This window comes from Canis lupus, chromosome 11, assembly GCF_003254725.2.
Source record: "Canis lupus dingo isolate Sandy chromosome 11, ASM325472v2, whole genome shotgun sequence".
Taxonomy (NCBI): Eukaryota; Metazoa; Chordata; class Mammalia; order Carnivora; family Canidae; genus Canis; species Canis lupus.
Genome location: NC_064253.1, coordinates 43840779 through 43855540, shown reverse-complemented (window position 1 = coordinate 43855540; position 14762 = coordinate 43840779). Strand labels below are relative to the sequence as shown.

Here is a 14762-nt window from a genome sequence, read left to right as displayed (position 1 = left end):
TTTGTTTGTTTGTTTTGTTTTGTTTTTTTAATAGGTTCTTCACATGCTGAGCTGCAGAATCAAGTCTGGCCTGGAAATGGTCTCAATTGTTAGGCCCTGATATGTCTGATGCTAAATTTCTTTTTGTTCTCTGTATATAATCTGTCTTCTTTTGATACAACAGACCCACAGCATAATGGCTTAGGATGGCTGATATCCTCCCCTTCTGTGGGCATTTTCTAACATGATTGAGTTTATTTTCACTTCTGTTTTTCAATCCCTGCTGACTTTGTTACTCAGTTCAGAGTGCATGGTTTCTTGGCTGACATGAGAGTCTAGGATATTTGCAGCTCCTCTGGAGACTCCTGCCGGCTCTTGTCTCTTCAGCTAGCACCATCTTTGTCTTTCACAGCTCCTCAGGTGGCTGAAATTTTCACAGCTTGTTAGGTGGCTCTGGCTTTCACAGTTTGTGGCCCTGGATGGCTGCTAGGGGAACAGCATTTTCACTCCTTCCCAAAGCCAAGCTTCGCAGTGGAAATGTGTGAGTTGTGCCAGTAGCCTCCCAGAAATCCCGTGGTTGTGGCAGATGCAAGCTAACGCAGCATGGAGATGAGATTTCTTCCAGATTGGAAATTGATGTCCCAAACAGAAAGTGAATTGTACTGACTTCGTTCTCAAGTAAGTTGTGACAATTGGAAATAAGAGCAACACCACATAAAATTGCTGGCAAAATAAACAGCAAATCGCATTATAGGTGGAATATGGGTCCCTGTCTATCTTTTTTCTTTTAATAGTTGTTAATACGGCCAGGATGCTAAAATGTATTTAATAGAGGTTTCCCTTGATATAGCACTATTTTCAGGAGCCAGGGAAAAATAGTGTTTTATCAGGAAGAAGGTAATAAGCAGGAATTGAAATGTTTTCATTTGGATCCTAAGTGGTGCCTGAGGTAAAATTGCACAATGTTAAAGCAACAATAATTGGTTCCTCCTGGCTTTCTCCATTGAAGGAAATTGAAATTCAATTGACTTTCAATGGAATAGTCATGGAGTTCCAATTGTCATTGCTCTGACTTTGTGCTTGTCTATCCCAAGAATGGTATGGGAGCCAAAAAAGAAAAGGTTCTGAAACAGCTGGGGAAATCAGTGCAATTATTTTAGGACAGATTGGAGGGGAATGAGGTCTTCCAAATATATGAATAGATTTCACTTTACCTCAGAGGCCATAATTGATATGATACCATTGTTGATATTAACTTGAATATGGTTGGAAGTAGGGTACGGTTCTTTTGTAATTATTGATGGTAAAGCAAAGTTTATTAAAAAGAGGTTAAGCTATGACAACAGTCTAGGCTTGGGAGGCAAAATGAGAGGTCAACACTGAGTCCATTTGTTTTGTGGACTTAGATAATTTTAAGTAGTGTTGTAAGGTGCCATCATACAACAATTCTAGTACCTAGTGTTTATTTAGATATTATGCTGGCTTATCTCATTTATTACTTGCCAAAAAAAAAAAAAAAAAAGTTAGCCCTGGCCCTTTTTATAGATGAGGAATCTCAGACTCAGAAGTGTCAGGTGTTCTTCTCAAGGTCCATATAGTTAGACAATTGTTGAACCAGAATTCAGTCTAAGATATGAATGAGTCTTAACCTGTGTAACACCCTTACTCTAAGCAAGATTATTTAGAAGGGGGAAAAACCCAAAAAACTATTGGACTACATATTTACTATAAATAAGAATACAATAAGGCACTAGAATTGTTAATGTGATGGTCGAACAAACTAGTTGGAGAAATACAGTGAAAAAGAGCCATTAAATATTTGATTAAAAATTGTACTAAAATGCTTCAGTTTGCTCAATATACCAGATTTAACATGCATTAAAAACAAATTTTTATTTTTTTATTTAAATTCAATTTGCTAACATAGTATAACACTCAGTGCCCATCACTTCCTATGCCCTCCTTAATGCTCATCACCCAGTTATCCCATCCCTCCACTCACCTCCCCTTCAGCAACCCTCTGTTTCCCAGTTAAGAGTTTCATGGTTTGTCTTCCTCTTTAATTTTTCCCCAATTTCCACTGCTTCCCTTGTAGTCTCCTTCACTATTTCTTATATTCCACATCTGAGTGACACCATATGATAATTGTCTTTCTTCCATTCACTTACTTCACTTAGCTTAATATCCTCTCCAGTTCCATCCACATTCATGTAAATGGTAGGTATTCATCCTTTCTGATGGCTGAGTAATATTCCATTGTGTGTGTATGTGTGTGTGTGTATACCACACCTTTATCCATTCATCTGTCAGAGGACATCTCAGCTCCTTTCACAGTTTGGCTGTTGCGGAATTTGCTGCTATGGACATTGGAGTGCAGTTGTCCTGTCATTGCACTGCATCTGTACCTTTGGGGTAAATACCCAATAGTGCAATTGCTGAGTCATAGGATAGCTCTATTTTTAACTTTTTGAGGAACCTCCACACTATTTTCCAGAGTGGCTGCACCAGCTTGCATTCCCACTAACACTGCAAGAATTTTCCCCTCTCTCCACATCCTTGCCAACATTTGTTGTTTCCTATCTTGTTAATTTTAGCCATTCTCAGCAGAGTAAAGTGGTATCTCATTGTGGTTTTGACTTGCATTTCCCTGATAATGTGAGATATGGAGCTTTTTTTTATGTGCCTGTTGGCCATGTGTAGATCTTCTTTGGAGAAATGTCTGTTCATGAAAAAGACGTATTTTAAAACATTTCACTGTGGAACATTTGAAACAAATTCAGGAGTACAAAGAAATATTAGAAAATGTTATATACTCATAACTTACCTTAAACAGTTATCTGTTATCTGCCATGTTATCTACTCATGGCAAATTATATTTCATCTCTACCTCTAAATACTTCCCTGCTACTAACAATTTTATGAAAGAAACCTCAGTAGTTCTGTTATTTCATACACAAATATGTCAGTATGTATTTCTAATAGATAAGGACTCCTTATTTTAAAAATAATCACAATATTCTTTTACATATTATAACTCTTTAATATTCAAATATTCAGTCATTGTTCCATTTCCTAAAACATTTAAGAATTTTTAAAATACAGCTTTACTAAGAGGGGTTCTTGGCTGGCTCAGTCAGATAAGTGGCCGACTCTTGATTTGGGTTGTGGTCTCAGGGCTGTGTGATTGAGCCCTGGCCCGGTCGTGTTCAGCAGGGAGTCTGCTTGAGATTCTTTCACTCCCTCTTCCTCTGCCACTCCCCTGACTCATGCTTGCTGTCTCTAAAATAAAGAAATAAAATCTTTTTTTTTAAAAGAGTTAAAATCTGCTTTATTGAGATTTAGCTTACACAAAATAAAAACATCCTATTTTATGTGAAATGATTTTTTTTCTTTAAGTAGGCTCCACATGTGGGGCCCAACACAGGGCTTGAACTCACAACCCTGAGATCAGGACCTGAGCTGAGGTTGAGTCAGGCTTAACTTACTAAGCCATCCATTGAAATGATTTTTAACAAATATATTCATTTGTATAACCACTACCAGAATCAAGATACAGAATAATTTCTTCATGCTCCAAGTTCCTGCTGCCTTTTTCTCAATTCCTCTTCTGCTCAACCCCAGCCTCAGGAGACTACCATTCTGTTTTCCATCATGACAAATTATTGTTTTTGTTTTTATCTTTAATAGTTCTTCTTTTAGTTATTTTAGCTTAATTTTCTCTTCTGTTTCTAGTTTCTTACAATAAAACTTTTATAAGTGATTTGAATCTTTTTTCCAAATACTTAAACTATCATTTTTTCTTTAAGCACTACATTAGTTTATATCCCATACATTTTAATACATTGCTTTTTCATTTTTATTTTATTCAAAATATTTTCTAATTTCCCTTTTATTTTTTCTTTAATCCATAAGTTATTTAGAAGTTTGTTGTTTAATTTTCAAATATTTGGGGATTTTTCTATCAAGAAAATTTAATTCTATTTTGGTCAGAGAATATGCTTTCTGTGATTTCAATCAATTTAACTTAATTGTGACTTTTTTTCTTGCCCAGTATATAGCATATCTTGGTGAATGTTCCATGAGCACTTGGAAAGATTATTGATTATGCTGTGTTGAGTGTTATGCTCTAATAAGTGTTAGTGGGTTAAGTAGGTTGCTGTATCATTCTACAAAAATGCTATGTCATCTTGAGGGATTGCTTTATTTGTATTCTCTTTCTAATATGTATTTGCCTCATATTTATGTAGTTATTCCAGATTTTTTATCTTTATTGTCGGCATAATATATCTTTTCTCATTCTTTCTTTACATTTTCATCAAACTGCCTTCAGATGATAGTGGCTGCCTTATAGAGAATTTGTAATTGGGTCTTGTCTATATTCACTGGACACTTTCAACTTCTTAGAAGTGTTTGGAACATTTACATCTAATGTAATTATTAATATGGCTGAATTTAAATCTATTACTGTCTTTTGTGTGTTCTACTTTTCCATCTATTCTTTGTGTCTGTTTTTTCTTTTTCAGCTTTTTGTGCATATTTTTAAAATAATTCCAATATCTCTTTGTCTTAATCTAATTATTGCTCTGGGATCTATCATGTGCACCTTTAATTTATTACAATCTGTTTTGAAATAGTAGTATACCACTTTATATAAGACCTTTACAACTCTATAATTCAATTTCTTCATTTTCCTCTCTTTAGCCTTTGTATCATATATTTTGCTGCTACATAAATTATAATCCACAAAATGATACATAGGTAATATTTCTAATTTAAACTGACATTACCTTAAAGAAAGTTTAAAATAAGGAAAATAGTTATAGTCTTACATATATAAGTTTGCCTTTATCAGAATCATAATCTGTTTGTTTGTTTGTTTGTTTGTTTATTTATTGTGCTGTGAAAAGTTTTTTTTTTTCCCCATTTGGTCCATGGCTTGGGAGGAGGCTCCAGACGGTCAAAAACCTGCCTAGTGGCTGTAGGGAGAGGCTTAGGTACAAGCCCTGGCACCAGGGGGATGTCAGAGGGGCTCCTAAAAGACTGGTAGGGTCTAGAGTTTCCTAGTCCTGCTTGATAATGAGCCTTTGGAAGAGATCCTCTCCCAGCCCAGCCTGAGGGCAGCCAGCCTGTGGAAATTAGTCAGGTAGTTGCCCATCTTCTGGATGAGTTTCACGTCCTCATCTAGGAATTGGTTCTCTAGGAAGTCACAGAGATGGCAGTCTGCAAGAGCAGATCCCAGGGCATGCAGATCCAAAAAGACCTAGTTCTTCAGAGCTGGGCAGCTTCCTTGGCATCCAGAGTTTTATTCCACTCATCTTGGGATAGCTTCTGTAGTCCTGGAGGAGGATGCAACCACTGTGGTTTTGCATCTTCAAGAGATACTCAGTACCCTGAGTATTGATATTATATCCCATGTAACTAAGTCCCTGAGTGCTTCTCCTCAGCCAGCTCATGGAAGAAGTGGCCCATGCCTTCCAAAGCCACATTATCATGGTCAAAATAAAAGCCCAGAAAGAGGTAGGTGTAGGAGGCCGACAGATGCATGTTGACCAGGTGGTTGATGGTAGCCTCCACCTCAGTGGAATAATTCTGACATGTCTGGGAGCTCATGGTTGATCAGTAATGAAGAGCTAAGCTCAAAATAAAGTATTGTCTGGTTTCAGAGGCAGAGGGTGGTTAAGAAGATGGCTCTGAAGGTTGCAATGGTATAAAAGGTTGGAGAATATTTGGAGGCCAGTAGAGGGGTGTCTTTGAGTCTGTTCCATCCAAACACTGTTGAAGCAAGAGACTGACCTACAGGACCACATTCCACTAATCAGTAATGTTTTTAAGGAACTTCTTATTCTAGTAAGAAATTAAGAGTCTGCAGTCTGGGTGCTAGGATGCCCATTGCAAATATGTTAGTCACTGTAAGATTTTTTTCAAATAGTAAAATTTATTAATTTTCTGCTCTTTCATAATGATTAGCCCAACCTTAGCAGCTTAAAACAGTATACATTTCATATAGTTTCTATTGCTTTAAATTTCTTTGAATAGGAGTATCTGGGTCATACAGTTGGTTAAGCCTCTGACTCTTACTTTCAGCTAATGCTCTGATCTTAGGGTTGTGAGATCGACACCGCCTGGACTCTGTGCTCATCATGGAGTCTGCTTGAGATTCTCTCTCCTTCTCCCTTTGCCCTTCCTGCTTGCACTTTCTCTCTCTGTCTCTCAATCAATCAATCATCAATCAATCAATAAATATTAATAAAAATAAGTTTCTTTGCATAGATAGAGTTGCTGATTTTAATTTTTTTCTTTTCTTTGAAGAACTCCATTAAAATTTATTGTAAGGTAGCTTTTATGGTGATGAATTCTGCAAACTTATGTTTGTCCCCTAAATCCTGTTTTGTCTCCATTTTTTAAGGCTATATCCCCTGGATAAATAATTTGATGTTGCATTTTTTTTTTTTTTTGCTTTAGGCACATAATTTTTTTTAAATTTTAATTTAAAATTTTTTTTTTTTTTTTTTAGTTTGCAAGATTTCAGAAAAGAAACCTTCACTAGTCTTATTTTTATTCCTCTTTGTGTGGTGTGACTTATTTCTCTAGCTAATTTTAAGAGTTCCTTTTTTACACACAGGTTTGCAGCAGTTTGATAGTATTCTGTAACTAGGAATCTTGATGTTATTTGCTTTGTGTTTATCACTTCTAATGTTTGATGCACTTCTCACATAGGTAGGTATATTATTTTCATCAAATTAAGAAAAAATCTTGTTAGTCAATTCTTAAAAACTTATTTCTGTCTCTATTTTGGGGATACTGTTTGATATTCTATCCCATGTAACTAAGACCCTGTTCATTTTCTTTTTGTCTTTTATTTTCCTCTGCTTCCTATGGATGGATTCTGTTCTATGTCTTAAAATTCACTGATCCTTTTTTCTGCAGTGTCTAATCTGTTTAGCTTATACATTGGATTTTCCATTTTAGATAGGATTTTTTCATCTTTCTAAATTTTGCTTGGTATTTTTCTTATGTTTCTTTACTGATGATATTTACTTTTTATTTTCTGTAGACCTAAGAATATGGTGTGAATCTTCTCAGGTTTCTACTGAATGTCTGGCTATAGTCATGCATTGCCTGTTACAATTGTGTAATTAGTCATTTCTTTAAAAGCATTAGCTTTTTTTAGGGAAAAATTTGGAGTCTGAAGCTGGATATTAGAGTGCCCATACTACTTAGTCATTGTAAGTTCTTAAAAATTAGATGTATTAGTTTTATGTTTCTGCTTAAAAAATCATCACAAATTTAGCAGCTTAAAACGATGTTTCTTATATCATGGGTTCTGTAGGTTGGGTCTCTGGCATGGCTTGGCATGGTACTTTGCTCAGGACCTCATACAGATGCAATGAAAGTGATAGCCAGACTGTATTGTTTTCTGGAGGCTCAACTGGGAAGGAATATACTTTCAATCCCAGAACCTATTCATGTTATTGGGGTTCATTTTTCCCAGTGGTATGACTCAAGCCACCAACTTTTGCTGGCAGTTGGCTGGAAGCTGCTTTCATGTTCTGTAGAGGGTCTCAGTCCCTTGCCACAAGAACTTCTGCATCATGGCCACCCACTTCATCAAGCCAGATAATCTGTCTGATGGAGTCTCCTACAACATAATGTAATCTTGAGAGTAACTTCATCATGTTTGCCCTATAACATAATCTGATCAAGGCAGTAACATCCAATAACCTTTGAGATATTCTATTAATGAGAAACAATACATATCTCACTTATACTTAAGAGAAGGTGATTATATAGATGTGTAGACACGAGAAGTGGGAAGTCATTGGGGTCTGCCCACTATATGAAAACTAGAAGTATTTTATTCTTTTATTTTTTTATTTTATTTTTTTTAAAGATTTTAATTATTTATTCATGAGACACACACACAGAAAGAGAGAGAGAGAGAGAGAGACAGGCAGAGGGAGAAGCAGGCTCCATGCAAGGAGCCTGACATGGGACTTAATTGCAGGTCTCCAAGATCACGCCCTGGGCCAAAGGCAGCGCTAAACAGCTGAGCCACCTGGGCTGCCTGCTAGAAGTTTTTTAAAAGCAAAATATATCATGAGTTCATGCTAATTTTTTTAATTAAAATTCAAGAATACAAGATTTTTGCTTTACTCCTGTATCTTACATTGGTTCCTCCTCTCTCCCATTTAAAATGCCAATTCCCAAAAACAATGTAATTTTCAATCCTATTTATATAAAAATGCATACACAACAATCTGAGAATTACAGTACCATTACTATGGTATTTGAAGATAGCTTAAGAACTTTTTCTTTACTGCTTTATTTGTAAAATATGCCACTGGATATACTTGTCAAATCATTGTCTTTTTTATTGGGATGCAATTGACGTATAACATTATATTAGTTTCCGATTGTACCATATAATGATTATATATATATATATATATATATATATATATCTCATTATATATACACACACACATATATATAATGAGAAATGATCATCACAGTATGTCTAGTTAACATACATCACTACACATAATTAATATATATATATTTTTTTTTGGTGGGGAAAACCTTTAAGATCTTAGCAACTTTAAAAAATACAGTATGTTATTACTAACAATGGTCACAAATCATTGTTTAAATGTTGGAGTAGTTCCTGCAAATGAGAATAAAATAGTCTTTTTGTTCCATTTTAACTTTCAGGGTCTACTTTAAAGTGTTTATTTTGTTTTATAAATATATAAAATTTGCATGATTCCCGTGTCAGATATCTCAAACATGGTGCACTGAAAGAATCAGTCTGGTTTCTACCCCTTGTGCCTGCAACTATTAGCAGTCAGCCCCCTTTCCCTCCACTCCTTCAGCCCTAGTTAATCACTAGGGTCCTTTATAGCTCTGTAGATTTTCCTGTTTTCGACATTTCATATAAATGGAATCATATAATGTGGCCTTATGTGTCTGGCTTCTTTTACTTAGCATTTTTTTAAAAGAATTTATTTATTTATTCATGAGAGACACACAGAGAGAGGCAGAGACAAAGGCAGAGGGAGAAGCAGGATCCCGTGAGAAGCCTGATGTGGGACTGGATCTCAGGACCCTGGAGTCAAGATCTAAGCCAAAGGCAGACACTAAACCACTGAGCCACCTAGGCACCCCAGCATAATGTTTTCAAGGAGCAACCATGTTGTAACAGAGTTTAGTACTTCATTCACTTTTATGGTTGAATATTCAGTGTATGGTACCACACATATTTTTTCCATTTTGCAGTTGATGGACATTGGTGGTTTCTAGTTCATTCATTATTTTGAATAATGCTCTGGACATTTGTATATAATTTTTTTCACATAAGACACAAGTTTTCTTTCTTTTCTGTATATTTATCTCATTGTGGAATTGCTGGGTCAGTTGGTTACTTCAGGTTTAACCTTTTGAGGACTTGGCAGACTGTTTTCCAAAGTGATTGCAACATTTTACATTTCCACCAGCAATGTTGAGTGTTCTGATTGTCACATCCTTTCCAACATTTGATGGTATATATATTTTGATTATAGCCATCCTAGATATTTTAAAGTGGTATCTCATTGTAGTTTGGGGTTGCATTTCCCTGATGACAAATATTTTGTGTCTTCTTTAAAAAAAAGTTCAGCTTCTTTGCCTACTCTTTACCCTATTTCTTTTACTTACTGTGTATAACCTTTTAAAAATCTCATTCTTCTATTATTTTTAAGATAAGCAAATGCTTATGCATAAATATTTTCTCTCCTTCATAGATAAATGGTAGTTTGTGATATAAGGTGCACTCTATTTTGCCTTGTTTACTTAACACTTACTGTGTTGATTGTTCCATAATTATATATAGAGAAATTCTTCATTCCTTTTTATTTTTTTTTAATTTTCATGAGAGATGGGGGTGTGGGGGGCGGTCAGAGAGATAGGCAGAGGGAGAAGCAGGCTTTCTGTAGCAGCCCAATGTGAGACTCGATCCCAGACCTGAGCCCAAGGCAGACGCCCAACTGCTGAGCCACCCAGGCACCCCTCCCCATTCCTTTTTAAAACTGTAGTCTACTGCATTGTAATGGCATGTCATATTTTATTTTATAGTGTGCTCATACTGTAATTTACCTAGTTAGTCCCCTAACTTTTGAACATTTGAGTTTCCTATTTGTGTGCCATTTCAAATAAAGCTGTATGGAATAACCTTCTATATATATCTTAACATTTTTCAGTATGTCTTTAACAGATTCTTAAAGGTGGTAGTTATAAATCAGAATTCAAATAAATACACACTTTTTATAGATATTTTTAAATGTCTTTCCGTAAATGATGTGTGATTATTAATGACCACTGATAAGGTATGAGAATTCCAGTGTTTCAACAACTTCATTCAAAATTATGTTGTCAAACTTTGTATTTTCACACTGTGACAGGAGAGAAATGACATGTCAGTGCAGTTTTAATTTGCATTTTGTCGTGGTTAAAAGCCATAAGCAATTAATTTTCCATAGAAAGGATTATTCGTATTTCTATCCCTTTTTTTTTTCTTATGGTCTGAGACATAGAGACACAGTTTTTTGTTTGTTTGTTTGTTTACAAAATAATCAAACAGAATACATCACACACAAAGAGATCTATGCTTATTGTTACATGTGTAAACCTTTCCATATAGGGCTCTTCCATGTCCAGTTAACTATTCTAAGGGGGCAGATTCAAAAGAAAACTATTTATGTTTTTTCACCTTACAAAATGGTGACATCAGTGCCTATAAAAAATAATGTCTGCCTCTCTTTTAGGTCCCTGGGAGTAATTGAGGACATTTATTGGTTAAAATCAGTTTGCCTTTTGAGTCCTACTTTTAAGTTCTTTTAAATTTATATTCTATTATCCTAGTCTGTCTTCATGGGTCTTTTTTGAGTAAAAGCTTTTTAGCAAAGAACAAACTGGTATCACCTGGGAAATGGGTGTTTCTTGAAAATTAATAAGCTACTCCTAGACATAGGGACATTTTTAAAAGCACAATCTAGAGTTTTTGTTTTTGTTTTTTTTTTTACTGTCAATATCACAAAAGTATTGATTGCTCATTCTTTCTCTTGAATTGTTCTAGGTAACCATGTTCAGAAGGGTAGAAAAGAACTACAGATTTTTTTTAAAAGATTTTATTTATTTATTCATGAGAGACACACAGAGAGAGGCAGAGATATAGGCAGAGAGAAAAGCAGGCTACACACAGGAATCCTGTCGTGGAACTCAATCCCCAGACCGGGATCAGGGCCTGAGCTGAAGGCAGATGCTCAACCGCTGAGCCACCCAGGCATCCTGAAATTTTGTTTTTAAGATTTTATTTATTTATTCATGAAAGATAGAGAGAGGGGCAGAGACACAGGCAGAGGGAGAAGCTGGCTCCCTACAGGGATCCTGATGTGGGACTCAATCCCAGGACCCTGGGATCACGGCCCGAACCAAAAGCAGACAGTCAACCACTCCGCTCAGCCACCCAGGCATCTCAGGAATGCAATTTTTTTTAATGCCCAATGTAGTTTCTTTCTGAAACTTAATGAGATGATGAAAATTATGTTTATTAACATATTTTTTAAAGATTTATTTACTTACGTGAGAGAGAGGGTGGGCGGGGCAGAGGGAGAGGATCTCAAGCAGACTCCCTGCTGAGTGTGGAGCCCAATGCAAGAGGTTTGATCCCAAAACCCTGAGATCATGACCTGAGCTGAAATCAAGAGTCTAATGCTCTACTGACTGAGCCGCCCAAGTGCCCCACTAACAGTTGTTTATAATAAATACAAAGATATTTTAAAAGATAGTTGCAGTTGCAGCAGTATGAAGTCAATACTGGAGGATAATTTCTTTTAGAGAACCTTGGTTTTTCATGAGATCAAGTCAACATTCTAGTCTGTGAATATTAGGTCTTTTCCAGAGGGCTAATCTCAGGAGAGAATTAGTGATAAGGAAGTCAAATAAAAACTTCAAATCTCAGTGGTTTAAAACAATGTTTATTTCTTGATTGCACAAGGTCTAACACATGTTCAGTTGCCATTCTGTGTTTTATAATCTACATCTGGAACTCATCCTCAAGGACAACTTGGTAGGGAAAATAAAGAGAGGAGATACATTGGCTTTTAAGTCTTTTGGCCCTAAAGTGAAACTTGTCATTTCTGCTCACAACCAATTGGCCAGAAGCAGCTACATGACTTCAATCTAACTATATAGGAGGCTGGGAAATATAAGGAATACATGGATATTTAATGTCCATAAGGATGAATTTCAGAAGAAAAGCCTTTTGTTGCACTGAATTATAGGAATCTGAAAATTGTCTCATGGTAGTTTGGGAAGAAATAGATTTGGAAGCCCTGGAGAAAGAGGAAGGATATGTCTGGATAAAGAGAAAGCCACACCAACGTGCCATCAGACCTGTTTCTATTGGTCACAAAACAAATAAGAAATTCCTATTATGGTGATCTAGTGATATGTTTCTAGGAACAGTTTTGTCTGCCATTTAATTTAATTTAGTTTTTTTGTTTTTTAATAGATTTTATTTATTTACTCACAAGAGACACAAAGAGAGGCAGTGACGTAGGCAGAGGGAGAAGCAGGCTCTCCACAGGGAGCCTGACACAGGACTTGATTCCAGGACCCTGGGATCATGACCTGAGCCAAAGGCAGAAGCTTATCCACTGAGACACCCAGGTGCCCCTTATGACATTTATTTTAAAGTTGGATTTTCTTTTATGCTATAATTACTTTTAATTACCCACAAATATTCAGTGAAGATACTGCATAGAACAGTCTTATATTGTTGGCAGATGTAGATGATCATTTAGGGGAAACACATGAAGAAAGATTCTTTTCATGATGGTATAAAATGGAATGGGGAGAAATAATTCTCAGAAATTGAGAAAAGCTATAGAAGATATTTAAAATCAAGCTTTTGTGAATACAGAGTGGGATTTAAAAAGATTCTAAATTATCCTTCTCTTCCCTCTCTGACTCCAGTAGATAAACATGACACTGGGACTTCTAACCCCACAATAAACACAATGTGGTTCTAACCATTTAAAGAGCAGAGTGAGCCTGTAAGGCCGAAGGATTCAGGATCCTTGTGGTTAAACCAATAAATCTCCATTTATTCACTTGTGAGTATCTAGTAGATATTATATAATTTATGTGTTATCTCATTTAAGTCTAACAAAATAGATATTAGCTTCTGTATTTTATAGATTAGATAACTGCAGCACTGAGAGTTTAAATGGCTTGCCTAGAATATGTACGTAGTAAGCGAAAGAGGCAAAATTCTAATCAGGATAAATGCTTTAAACTTTGTTTTTTTCTTATTTCGAAGTATACACTGATTTGCAGAATTTTTGCCACCAATAGAGCCTGCATTTACTGGAACTTAGTATTTGCCTATAACAGGTACCAAAGATACTCATTCTGGTTCAAAAATGCAAAGTGGTACTACTGTACTGTCCAAAGTGTTCATAAATCATTTCTAGATTTGTGGAGAACCTGCGTAGAGGTTTGAGACAGTATTTTCTTTGCTAGGTAAGTTGTAACTGCAGCTAACCACATTCTAGGTTCATAATGCATCTGAAGTAGCCACAGTATATCTAGCTGTTGAAGGGGAGGAATTAAATGTTATGTTAAAAATATTCAATGGCTGAAGTTAAGGTAACACTGAATGCTTGTTCCAGGGCTCCAGGAGACATATTGCCCTAATTCTTCACCCAAAGAACTCATGCTTGAAAAAAAAGCTAATCTATGGAGAAATCCTTTTACAAATTGCTTGATTCCTACTAGCTACCAGTGGAATAAGCAATCTGTTCCTGCATTAATAGGCTGCTACCTGGAGGAAACACTTAGGCAAGATAGCAAGCTGTCTTTTAAAATTCTAGAAAGCAAAAATGTCAAAGAGGCCTGATTTTACCACGTGGGCCTTTGAATCCTACACCGCTTATTAAGACTCCTGTGTTTGGAATATATGTGAAACAAGCAACTGATTTTTTTTATGTTTTACAATTAGCCAAAACTTAAACCAATAAATATTCGGTCCTTTGATTAGGAAAAGAAAGTTCTTATGTTGTCTTAACATTTAGTAGACTGTGATTACCATCTATTATGCTTGAATGAGCAATATTCTGTTTTTTTTTTTTTTAATAGACTGTCTTATGTTGAAAGCTAGTAACCTCTTAGAGAGAGAGAGAGAGAGAGAGAGAGAGAGAATGAGAAAGAGAGAGAGAGAGAGAATGAGAGAATTTACATATCAAGGCACACTCACTGAAATCATGGTTGGCTCCATTCTGTTTTATAGCTCATCTCCTGGTGGTGACCAAAACTTGTACTTCTAAACTACATTATGTGTTTTAGTACCTATATATTCCTTTAAAAATGTGCTGGAATAATTCAATTCCAAAAATATATATAGTTATCTTACATTTTCAGTGAGCCATGCTCTCTAACACATAAGGAGAAATGATTACATTACAGAAACCACACAATGCTCTCTTAAATCATGTAATCTTCTTGAGGCAAAACTATCTCCTCCTCCACCCCGAGCAGAAATAAAAGCTATATGTAAGCAATATTAAGTGTGTTGCTAAATGTTAGTAAAAAAAAAAAAAAAAAATTCAATTGAAAAAAAAAAAAGGTAGGGCTGAGCAATCAATTTATATCTGGTTCAGAGCATGTTACAAATACCAAGAGATTTCAAAGTGTTGAAAATGAATCACAGCAGCATTCACGACTGAGCAGCAACAGGGAATGATATA

The 14762-nt window shown here is 35.7% G+C and overlaps 1 long non-coding RNA gene and 1 pseudogene across 3 annotated transcripts in view; one reads left to right on the top strand and one right to left on the bottom strand.

The window, feature by feature from the left end:
• The window catches only part of LOC112650489 (uncharacterized), a 218511-nt gene that overhangs the window by 119019 nt on the left and 84730 nt on the right, over positions 1-14762 (top strand). For all 3 annotated transcript variants that reach the window (XR_004803701.2, XR_007414042.1, XR_007414041.1), the window contains exon 4: positions 12991-13130. This is a non-coding gene — a long non-coding RNA (uncharacterized LOC112650489). The remainder of the gene's footprint in view (positions 1-12990; positions 13131-14762) is intronic.
• On the bottom strand, positions 5040-5589 carry LOC118350257 (ferritin light chain-like; annotated as a pseudogene).